The following is a 10575-nucleotide window of genomic DNA, read 5'->3' on the forward strand; positions in this document are numbered from 1 at the left end:
CAAAACTGAGTAACCAGTGTTACATTTTTGATCAGTAAAAAACAAAATTAAGTGGCTACACGAATCTTATAACTTTAGACCAATCAAAGAATTTCAAAATTTCTAGCTATAACTATGAGATAAGTAAAGCACCTTGTCATTAGCTAAACGCAATAATCACGATTGCAGAGAACTCTCCAGGAAAAAACCATCTATCAGCTTTTTTCCGCCCCCAAACCAAGAGACTGCAGACTCCCTTTCTTTGAGAGCAGCTTTTCCAGGAGTGGCTCCCCTGCTGTGCCTGATCCTGGCTAAAGCATGTGGCCACTCTCTTGCTGAACCAACAGATAAAGTCTTAGCCATCTTTATTTTCCAAAGTGACACACAAAACATTCAGTCATTCAGACGACGAGACAAAACACACATGAATTGAATACGTGAACAGACCAGTGCACCAGACATTAGACAACAGAGACCTTCTGCTGTAGGGACTAGAGAAAAAAAGGCAGGGCATCCCCCGACATTTCTCTCTGCCTCTGGGAGAGTTTCAAAATCCATTTCCCTCTGTAATATTTTATTATTACAAACCCTGTTTCTGCCGCCTGATGCAGCTCCCGTCTGTGGACATCCACCTGATTATTTAATTTAATTTAAACCCTTTTTCCTCTCCCCTAAAGCACCTTTTTGAAAACTGTGGACAACGACGGCCTGAGCAGTTCCTAGTTCCAAAAATTCGCTGCTGTCCTAAGTGAATCCAGCGTTGGGTTAGCACTGAATTCCAACCTTAGCCCGTATCTTCCGCACCTTTTACAAATGTGGGTGCCTTGGCATTTGGAACATATATGTTCAGAATTGAGAGTTCATGTCGATGGATTTTTCCTTTGATGAGTATGAAGTTTTTTTCCCCCATCTCTTTTGGTAACTTTTGGTTCAAAGTCTATATTATTGGATGTTAGAATGGCTCTTCCTCCATGTGGCTGAACTGAAGTGCGCAGGTGGGAGGCTCTGCAGGATCTGGGGCCCTGAGCATCTGAGCCATGAACTTCTCAAGTCTCAGATTAAAATTTTAAAATGGCCTCCAATAAAACTGCATTGCAAAGAATGGGAAAGAAACAGAATGGAAAGAGTAACAACAAAGTTGACGAGTGAGAGCCTGAAGAATGTGTGGTGGAGAAAGTACTGGACCGTCGTATAGTGAACGGGAAGGTCGAGTATTTCCTGACGTGGAAGGGGTTCACAGATTCTGGTAATACTTAGGGACCAGGAGAAAATTTAGATTCTCCAGAATTAATTGAAGCATTTCTTAATTCTCAAGAATCTGGTAAAGAAAAAGATGGTACAAAAATGATATCTTTATCCTACAGTGAATCTGATGATAGTAAATTGAAGAAGAGAGAAGCTGCTGACAAACCAAGGGCTTTGCCAGAGGTCTTGATCCTGAAGGGATAATCGGTGCCACGGACAGCAGTGGAGAGTTAATGTTTCTCATGAAGTGGAAGGACTCAGATGAGGCTGACTTGGTACAGGCAAAGGAGGCAAATATGATATGTCCTCAGATTGTAATTTCCTTCTATGGGGAGAGGCTGACTTGGCATTCTTGACCCGAAGATGACAACAATAGTTGTTTGCATTTATGTGTGTATTGTTTGCATATATATATACATACACACACACACACACACATATATATGTGGATCTTGGGTTTTGAATTGTTTGGATATCTATCTATCTATCTATCTATCTATCTATCTATCTATCTATCTATCTGGATCTTGGGTTTTGAATTACTAGTGTGAAAAAAATAGCATTCTAATGAAAATCTAGTTTAATATACTTGTTTTGATAGTATTGACAGTAGCTGGAATACTTTTTTTTTTTAAATGTGGTTCATGGCTTTTTTTTTATAACTTTTTCTAATTTTTTATTAGGTATTTTCTTCATTTACATTTCAAATGCTATCCCGAAAGTCCCCTAAACTGTACCCTCACCCTGCTCTTCTACCTACCCACTCCCACTTCTTGGCCCTGGCATTCCCCTGTACTAGGGCATATAAAGTTTGCAAGACCAAGAGGCCTCTCTTCCCAATAATGGCCAACTAGGCCATCTTCTGATACATATGCAGCTAGAGACACGAGCTCTGGGGGTACTGGTTAGTTCATATTGTTGTTCCACCTATAGGGTTGCAGACCCCTTCAGATCCTTGGGTACCTTTCCTAGCTCCTCCATTGGGGGCCTTGTGTTCCATCTAATGGCTGACTGTGAGCATCCACTTCTGTGTTTGCCAGGCACTGGCATAGCCTCATGAGAGACAGCTATATCATGGTCCTTTCAGCAAAATCTTGCTGGCATATGCAATAGTGTCTGTGTTTGGTGACTGATTATGGGATGGATCCCCTGGTGAGGCAGTCTCTGGATGGTCCATTCTTTTGTCTCAGCTCCAAACTTTGTCTCTGTAACTCCTCCCATGGGTATTTTGTTCCCCATTCTAAGAAGGGGTGAAGTATCCATACTTTGGTCTTCCTTCTTGAGTTTCATGTGTTTTGCAAATTATATCTTGGGTATTCTAAGTTTCTGGGCTAATAATCCACTTATCAGTGAGTGCATATCAATGTGCGTTCTTTTGTGATTGGGTTACCTCACTCAGGATGATACCCTCCAGATCCATCCATTTGCCTAGGAATTTCATAAATTCATTGTCTTTAATAGCTGAGTAGTACTCCATTGTGTAAATTTACCACATTTTCTGTATCCATTCCTCTGCTGAGGGACATCTGGTTCCTTTCCAGCTTAGGGGACAGCAGATGCTGGTGAGGATGCTGGAGAAAGAGGAATACTCCTCCACTGTTGGTGGGATTGCAAGCTTGTACAACCACTCTGGAAATCAGTCTGGCAGTTCCTCAGAAAATTGGACATAGTACTACTAGAGGATTCAGCAATACCTCTCCTGGGCTCTTGCCCGAGCTAGTATCTTGCCAGCAAGAATTCACTTGGACAACCGGATCCTTCTACGGCAAAGCTTTTATTGCTTCAACATAAGGAAGACCCCGAACCCGGAAAATGGTGCTGCTTATATAGCCCGCAGCGTGACGTTTCAGTACCTGATGTGGCGTGACAGCACCTGATTAGTTGCTTGCCTATCACCCCATTACTACGCCCTGAGATGGGCAGTGACTGGGCATGAATTTACTCTTGCACTTGCGCATAAGGCTTGTTTACTAGTTAGGCGCAGTGGAAGCCAGCACCATCTTATAATGGCGATTGCTCACGGCACGGCTCTCCACATCTCCCCCATTTTATTTTATTAAAAATTGAGGCTGGTCTAGGCCTCTGCAGTCATGTCCATCTGCTGTGGCTCCTGTCTTAGGTCATTCCTCCAATGTCACAGCCTTTCCTGTCATAGGGTAACCCTATCGCCACCGGGTCCTGTGTCTTAGGTTGGTCTGTATATGAGGAAAGTTGCCCGTCTCTGGATACTGCAGTACTGTGTTACAGTAACTGCCAAATGGCCTAGGGCGAACTCTATAAAAGAGGCCAGCTAAAAAACGAATTAGTAAAACTCAGCGAAGTGCAAGTGCTGCTCAATGAGCGTTGAGTCTCTCTCATCCCAGTGCAATGGATCCACAAATCCATGGGACGCAATAGCAGAGAACTCAGATGCCATTTAAGTCTTAAGCATGGATAGCCAAATTTCAGGGGAGGCCCCTTGTTCAATGGCTGCAAGTGCCTGAGTAATAATGACCTTGTCAAGGTTTTGTTGGGTTCTGAGCTTACAAACCAACCAGAGCATGAACACAAGTCCACAGCAGATGGCAGCAGCAAATAAAACTACCCCCACCCATTCCTTAAAATAAGAAAATGCAGATGAAATTCAGGAGGAGAGGCCCTCTGTCAATGACAGGTCCACTCCTGTCGATTTGATCCTTAAAACTGCCTCCCTCAGGGCCTCAAGAGTCTCATCGAACCCCTCGGACCAATTTCCTGCAAGATACAAGGAGAGCTGTCTAGACAGATTAGCTGCACGAGTAAAATTTTCATATTGGACACTGGTAATGCACAGAGCACCCAATTTTCTTTCACAGCCCAACTGGGCCAACTGGTATAGAACACTTATTTGTTCCTCAACCAGATCGAGGCACTGATTCAAAATCATCAGCCCTCCTTTCAACTGAGCACTAGCAGAAGTTTGAACATTGATGGCATCAGCCAGATCGACTGAAAGCTGATTTAATTTTGTGCCTGCTTGAACTGTATTAGCCATAGTGTACCCTGAAGCTGTAGCAGCAGCAGCACTGGCTGAAATAGCTATGATCATGGTGGCAGTAATGCCAAAATCTCTTTTTTGTCTAAACAGGGATAAGGTGGAGGGTGTTTCCACCAAAACAGGGATCCAATGTGGGATCTGGGCCACCATGGCGCGGGTGTCCTTTGTTACATCCCAACATTGAGAAATCCAACAAGAATCATTAGAACAGCCTTCAAATGAATCATTTGAAAGGATAAACAAGAAAGGGGGGTAAACACAGACTGGGGTAGGTAGATAATTAATCTGGTTTACCAAAGTTTTATTGAACCCAGTGATCTCTACACTGGTATTAGTATATCCATAAGAGTCCAGGGAGGCAGCATGCATTCCCCAATACTGAGCAGTTCTTGAGATGCCAGTAAAAGAAGCCTTTCCAACTGCTTCTCCCTGGATAAAGATCAAAGGATTGAGTTCTGTACAACTGCCATTGACTTCACAAAGCATCCACTTGTGAAAGGGATGCATTCTAATGTCCTGTATGAAAAGTCCCTTTTTCATAGCAAATTCCTTCTCTAGGTCAACCATCATGTTGGGAGAAAAGGAAAAGGTTTTACTCTGATCTGCCCAACGAGTGATGGAGGATTGACAATCAGACCAGGGCAGGATCAGCCCTTCATCTTCCAAACTACAATGGGGGGGCTATTCTTGGTTGGTGGGGACATTCTTTGTTTGAAAAGTTAGGTGGTAGAAATGTACCATTAGCCCAAATTGCATCCTGCCAGAAGGTCCGATTTGTAATGGTTATATCTGCGTTGGAAGTATCTTGGGTTGTGCTCCCCAAGCCTCCTCGGTGCTTATTAAACATTCCCAAGGCTCAGGCTGTGAGGTTGATACATTTTCCTGGTCCATTAATTTGAAAACATAAAGAACCCTGTTCTAGTAAAGAGCGATTTTCTCCTAATGGTGCTCGGGTGGGATCATAGAGTAGATATGGCAAATCCACTGTTTTATTAGTAGTAAAGAATTTTGGAAAAACTATAGCATCATGGCGAATTGGTATTGGTTTAGGGAAAGTCGAGAGAATGGCCCATCTCTTTTCCCATTATACTAGGAACCTGAGACAAGTTCAGCATTGTCAGGATCAGGAACAGTCCTCGGGAGGTCAGCATCTTCCACACCATCCTTGATGAATATCTTTTGGGTGAGTCGTTCTGGCAGCCAAAATGGGTTGTCTTCACTCTGTGGAAAAACACAGACAGCTCCCCTGGATCTTATTAATATAGGATCTGGGCCTTTCCACAAACCAGTTAAAACATCCTTCCATTTGACCATTTCTTTTGGTCTATCAGGGTCTGTGCTATGTCGTTCAGCTGCAGAACGTTCTTGCTCGTCGAGATTCAAAAAATTAAGTGTGAAGAGTGCCATGGAGACAACTACTCTTGGCACTGAGGGCAGAGTCTCATCAACTCCCCCTTTTTGTTTTATAAAATAAGACTTGAGTGTGCGGTGGGCACGTTCCACAATGCCTTGTCCTTGAGGATGATAAGGAAGGCCAGTCAGGTGAGTGACATCCATTTGATGACAAAATTGTTGAAATTTAGCTTAAGTATACGCTGGTCCATTGTCTGTTTTTAGGATTGTGGGCTTGCCCCAAGCACTCCAGGCTTCTAGGCAGTGCTGTATAACATGAGAGGCCTTTTCACCTGTTAAAGGTGTGGCAAACAATACACCAGAGCAGGTGTCAATAGAAACATGTAAATACTGATTTCTCCCAAAAGAGGAAATATGTGTGACATCAATTTGCCAGACTTGTAATAGCCTGACACCTCGGGGTTTTACCCCTACATGAGGAGTAGGTAAAAATTGACAACAGTTTTGACACTGGGTGACAATATCACAAGCTTCTTTTCTGGTTAAAGTAAAACAGCGGTGTAAAATTTCAGCCATCACGTGAAAGTGTTTATGAAATTCCCTTGCAGCTTCTGTCTGTGAGGACAGAGCAGCAGCCACGATTCTAGTGGCTTTATCTGCTAAGTCATTTCCATGAGACATAGGGCCAGGAAGGCCAGAATGAGCTCTGACATGAGTAATATAGACACGATGTTTTCTGTGTATCAAGGCTGACTGAATTTGTTGAAAAATGTGAGCAAGCTTACTAGATAATTTAATTAAGCCAGCAGCTTCAAGTGTATTCACTGCATTGACTACATATAAGGAATCAGATATAATATTAAGCGGTCCTGGGAAAGTGTTAAGGACCTCTAGTACCACTAAACACTCTATAACCTAGGGTGATGTCTCATTATATTGTTTGGATGTTACTTGGTCATTTATTACATATGCACCTATGCCAGATTTGGATCTGTCTGTATATACTACCACCCCGTCCGCAAGTGGGTGTTTGGCTGTAATTACTGGAAACACTATGGCTTGAGTTAAGGTAAACTGCAAAATTAGATGTTTAGGAAAATGATTATCAATTTTTCCTGAATAGGAGGTAACTAAGACTGCCCAATCATCAGTCGTTGCTGCCAGGGTTCTAACTTGAGCAGAGGTATAAGGCACAATTAGTATATGAGGTTTTTCTCCAAAGCAGCTTTTAATCCCCTAAGTGCAAGTTGAGCGACTGCATTAGGGTACCATTCAATGATTTTTGCAGGGGAAGCATTAGGGTGGACCCACAATAAGGGTCCATTTTGCCACAAGACTGCTGTTGGCAACTGTGTGGTTTTTAATACACACAATTCAAATGACTTCAACTTATCAATGCGTAATAATTGGGCATCTCGTAAGGCCTTTTCTATAGTTTGTAAAGCTTGACAGGCAGCTGGGGTAAGTGCTCTATGGGAGGAGATGTGAGTATCTCCTTCTAAGATATCAAATAAAGGCTTTAACTTTGCTGATGGAATTTTCAAAAATGGTCTCAGCCAATTAATATCTCCCAGCAATTTTTGAAAATCATTTAAGGTATGTAATTGATCTTTGCGGATTTCTAATTTTTGAGGAACAATTTTGTCAGGATAAATGTGTGACCCAAGAAAGGTTCCCATTTGAGCAACTTGCACCTTCTCGGTGGCTACCTGCAATCCCCATTGCCCTAATGTCTGTATTAATATAGGGTATGCATCTTGCAATAATTGTGGATTTTTATGGCAAATGAGAATGTCATCCATATAAAGAGCTAGAAGCAAGGATGGAAAATAATTTCTAACGGATTTAAGTGCCAATTGCATGTACAATTGGCACATGGTAGGACTATTTGCCATCCCCTGAGGTACAACCTTCCATTGGTACCACTGATCAGGTTCCAAATGGTTAATGGCTGGGATGATAAATGCAAATCTTTGCCTATCTTGAGGGCACAGAGGTATAGAGAAAAAAAAACAGTCTTTAATATCAATGATTAAAATCTCCCAATTTTTTGGTAAGGCAGAAAGCAATGGTAGCTCTCACTAAACTGGCCCAAACAGGCGCATTTGTGCATTAATTGCTCTGAGGTCATGTAATAAGCGCCATCTGCCTGATTTTTTCTTAATTACGAAAATAGGTGTATTCCAGGGTGAGGTAGAGGGCTCTAAATGACCTAAGCGTAACTGTTCAGAAATCAAATTTGTGGCTGCTTCTAATTTTTCAGAGGAAAGAGGCCATTGAGGAACCCATACAGCTTCCTCTGTAAGCCATGGTATGGGCATGGAACCCTCAACAGCCGCTTCTAGAAAAAACCCAAACCTTGTCTCCCAGTATTACCTTCTTGAGGGATAGGTTCAAGCCTACCCTGCTCTCCTTTCCCTAATCCTTTTCCTTCTGTATAGCCCATTTTTCTCATCATTTGAACAGCTTGTGGTGAGTATTCATTAGTCAAGGTCATTCCCATTGCCTGTAAAATATCTCTCCCCCAGAGATTAACTGGGAGTGGTAAGAAATAAGGAGTGAATTGTCCCATTTGACCTTCAGGCGCTTGCCATCTCAAAGAACGGGAGCTAATAGTGGGGCAGGACTGGTAGCCTAACCCTTGTAAAGAGTGTGATGACTGAGTGACGGGCCAGGTTTTTGGCCACCAGTGGGAAGAAACAATACTTTTGTCTGTTCCTGTATCTAAAATTCCCTTAAATTGTTTCCCTTCTATAACTAACTCCAAGGATGGCCTGGAATCTAAAGACATTATTAAGTAAGCAGAATCATTTCCAGTAGAACCAATCCCTCTGGGAGCTCGAGGAATACCAGAGGAGGGAAAACAGCCATGTAGGCTTGGCAAAATTATTAGTTGAGCTATTCTATCCCCTTGTGATATAGAAAAGACACCTTGAGGGCAAGAACAGAGAACCTGAAGTTCCCCTTTATAATCCTGATCTACAACTCCAGGGTGGACAATAATGCCTTGTAAGGTGAGGGAAGCCCGGCCCAAAATTAGGCCGACACTTTCAGATGGCAGAGGCCCCTTATAATCAGTAGGAATTGGCTGCACTCCCAGCTGAGGCATCAGCATGAATCGTGTGGAGGCACAGAGGTCCAATCCAGCCGAGCCTTCTGTTGCCCTGCGGACCGTGGTGTCCACTTGTTGCCCATCGGAGTCCCATATGTTTTGGGGCCCTGGGACTTGGGGGCCCAAAACTCGTTTTTTGAAATGCCTTCATTCTCATTTTCTACCACTTGAGGGGGCCCTGGCTGCAAGGGCCTGCCTCGTACATCTCTAATTGAGTGACAATCTTTGGCCCAATGGTATCCTTTTCCACACTTAGTACACAACCCTGGCACTGTCCTTTTTATGGGGGCTCTGCAGTCCTTTTTTAAATGCCCTGGTTTGCCACAATTAAAGCAAAGTTTGAGCTCCGCTGAGTCTGAGCGCCTCCACCCCTGCAGAATATTGGCTGCCAATCCAGCATTAGTAAGCGGCTCTCCAAGCTCACGGCAAACTTTAACCAGTCCTGTAACCCCTTACTCTTTCTAGGTGTGATTGCTGATCTGCATTCCTGTGTAGCTTGTTCATAAACAAGCTGTTCAATTAAAGGCATAGCTGCCTCTGGGTCTCCAAATATCCTCCCTGCTGCCTTTGTCACTCTGGCCACAAAATCTGAGAATGACTCCTGTGTGCCCTGGGTAATTCTTGTCAAATGTCCACTTGCCTCCCCCTTCCTAGAGAGTGCTTTCCACGCCTTAACAGTGGCAGCTGAGATCTGAGCGTATGCTCCCCAATGATAATTTGTCTGGTTAGCAGCATGCTGTCCCTGACCTGTAAGTAATTCAAAAGTCCACGTTCTTTGGTCCCCTTCCATGGTGGCATTAGCCCTTGCATGTGTCTGGCAGAAATCCTGCCATAATGCTTTCCACTCAAGATACATCCCCATATTTTGAACCACAGCTTTCACCACCGTTGTCCAATCTCCAGGAGTCATTGCTGAAGCCGCAAGCCTTTCGACTTGTGCTATAGTGAAATTGGCACTGACTCCATAGTTACGGACAGACTTGGCAAGCTCCTTAATCTGTATATACTCCACCGGAGTGTGAACTCGCCCTCTCCCGGCTCCTTCAAAAACTGGAAATGCCTGTTGCATTTTCCTCTGTTCCTCTTTGGAATGAATGAGTCTGAATGATACCTCTGCACATAAGGCGGAGGTGCACTAGGACCCTGAAGCCGACAGTCCAGAGGCCGAGCAGCAAGCTGGCTTTTGCCAGCCACTTTTGGCCTTTTTTTGGACTGATTAGCTTGCATTTTATCTTGCTGGTACCTTTCTCCCTCATAAAGAGCTGCTTCCTCCTCCAAGTCCGTTTCCTCAGAGGGGCTAAGTCCCTCATCTGATTCTGAGCTACTAAGAGCTAGCTCCTTAAACTCATATAGTGGTGGGTATAGGTTCCTTCTCCTAGGGACCTCCGCTGATTGATCTTTCTTCTTCTCTTTTTCTTTCTCCTTCCTTCCAAACTCACCCCGGGTATACTTTCCCGACATTATCTTTTCCTCGGGCTCAAGGTCCGTGGAAAGGCCTGTATGCTTAATTGGTGCATCATGTGTCTGTTTTGCTCCTAATCTCTCTCCCCGCTCTACCTCTGATAGACTGTCTTGAATTTCGTCCAGAATTCTCTGCCCTGCCTTAACCACTTGTTGACATTCCTCGTCCTTTAAGCACGATCTTATCAGCTTCCACAACGGCATGGTTCCTGCTTTAAGTTTGCCATTCTCCAGTTCCCTAACTAAATCTCCCTTGAGTTTCTCCCAAGAGGGGATAGTTAAGGTCCCTGAGCACGCAAACCACGGTGCTATGCGATCTACCCCTTTTACAAAGCCTTCTATTGTCTTGGTGACGACTTTCAAGCCACACTGCTTCAGGACCGACCGTAAGGTGGTCACCACAGAGTGG

The 10575-nt window shown here is 43.8% G+C and overlaps 1 pseudogene; it reads left to right on the forward strand.

Annotated features, from left to right (window-relative positions):
- Gm4574 (predicted gene 4574) lies at positions 951-1642 on the forward strand (annotated as a pseudogene).

This window comes from Mus musculus, chromosome 7 (genome assembly GCF_000001635.26).
Source record: "Mus musculus strain C57BL/6J chromosome 7, GRCm38.p6 C57BL/6J".
NCBI lineage: Eukaryota > Metazoa > Chordata > Mammalia > Rodentia > Muridae > Mus > Mus musculus.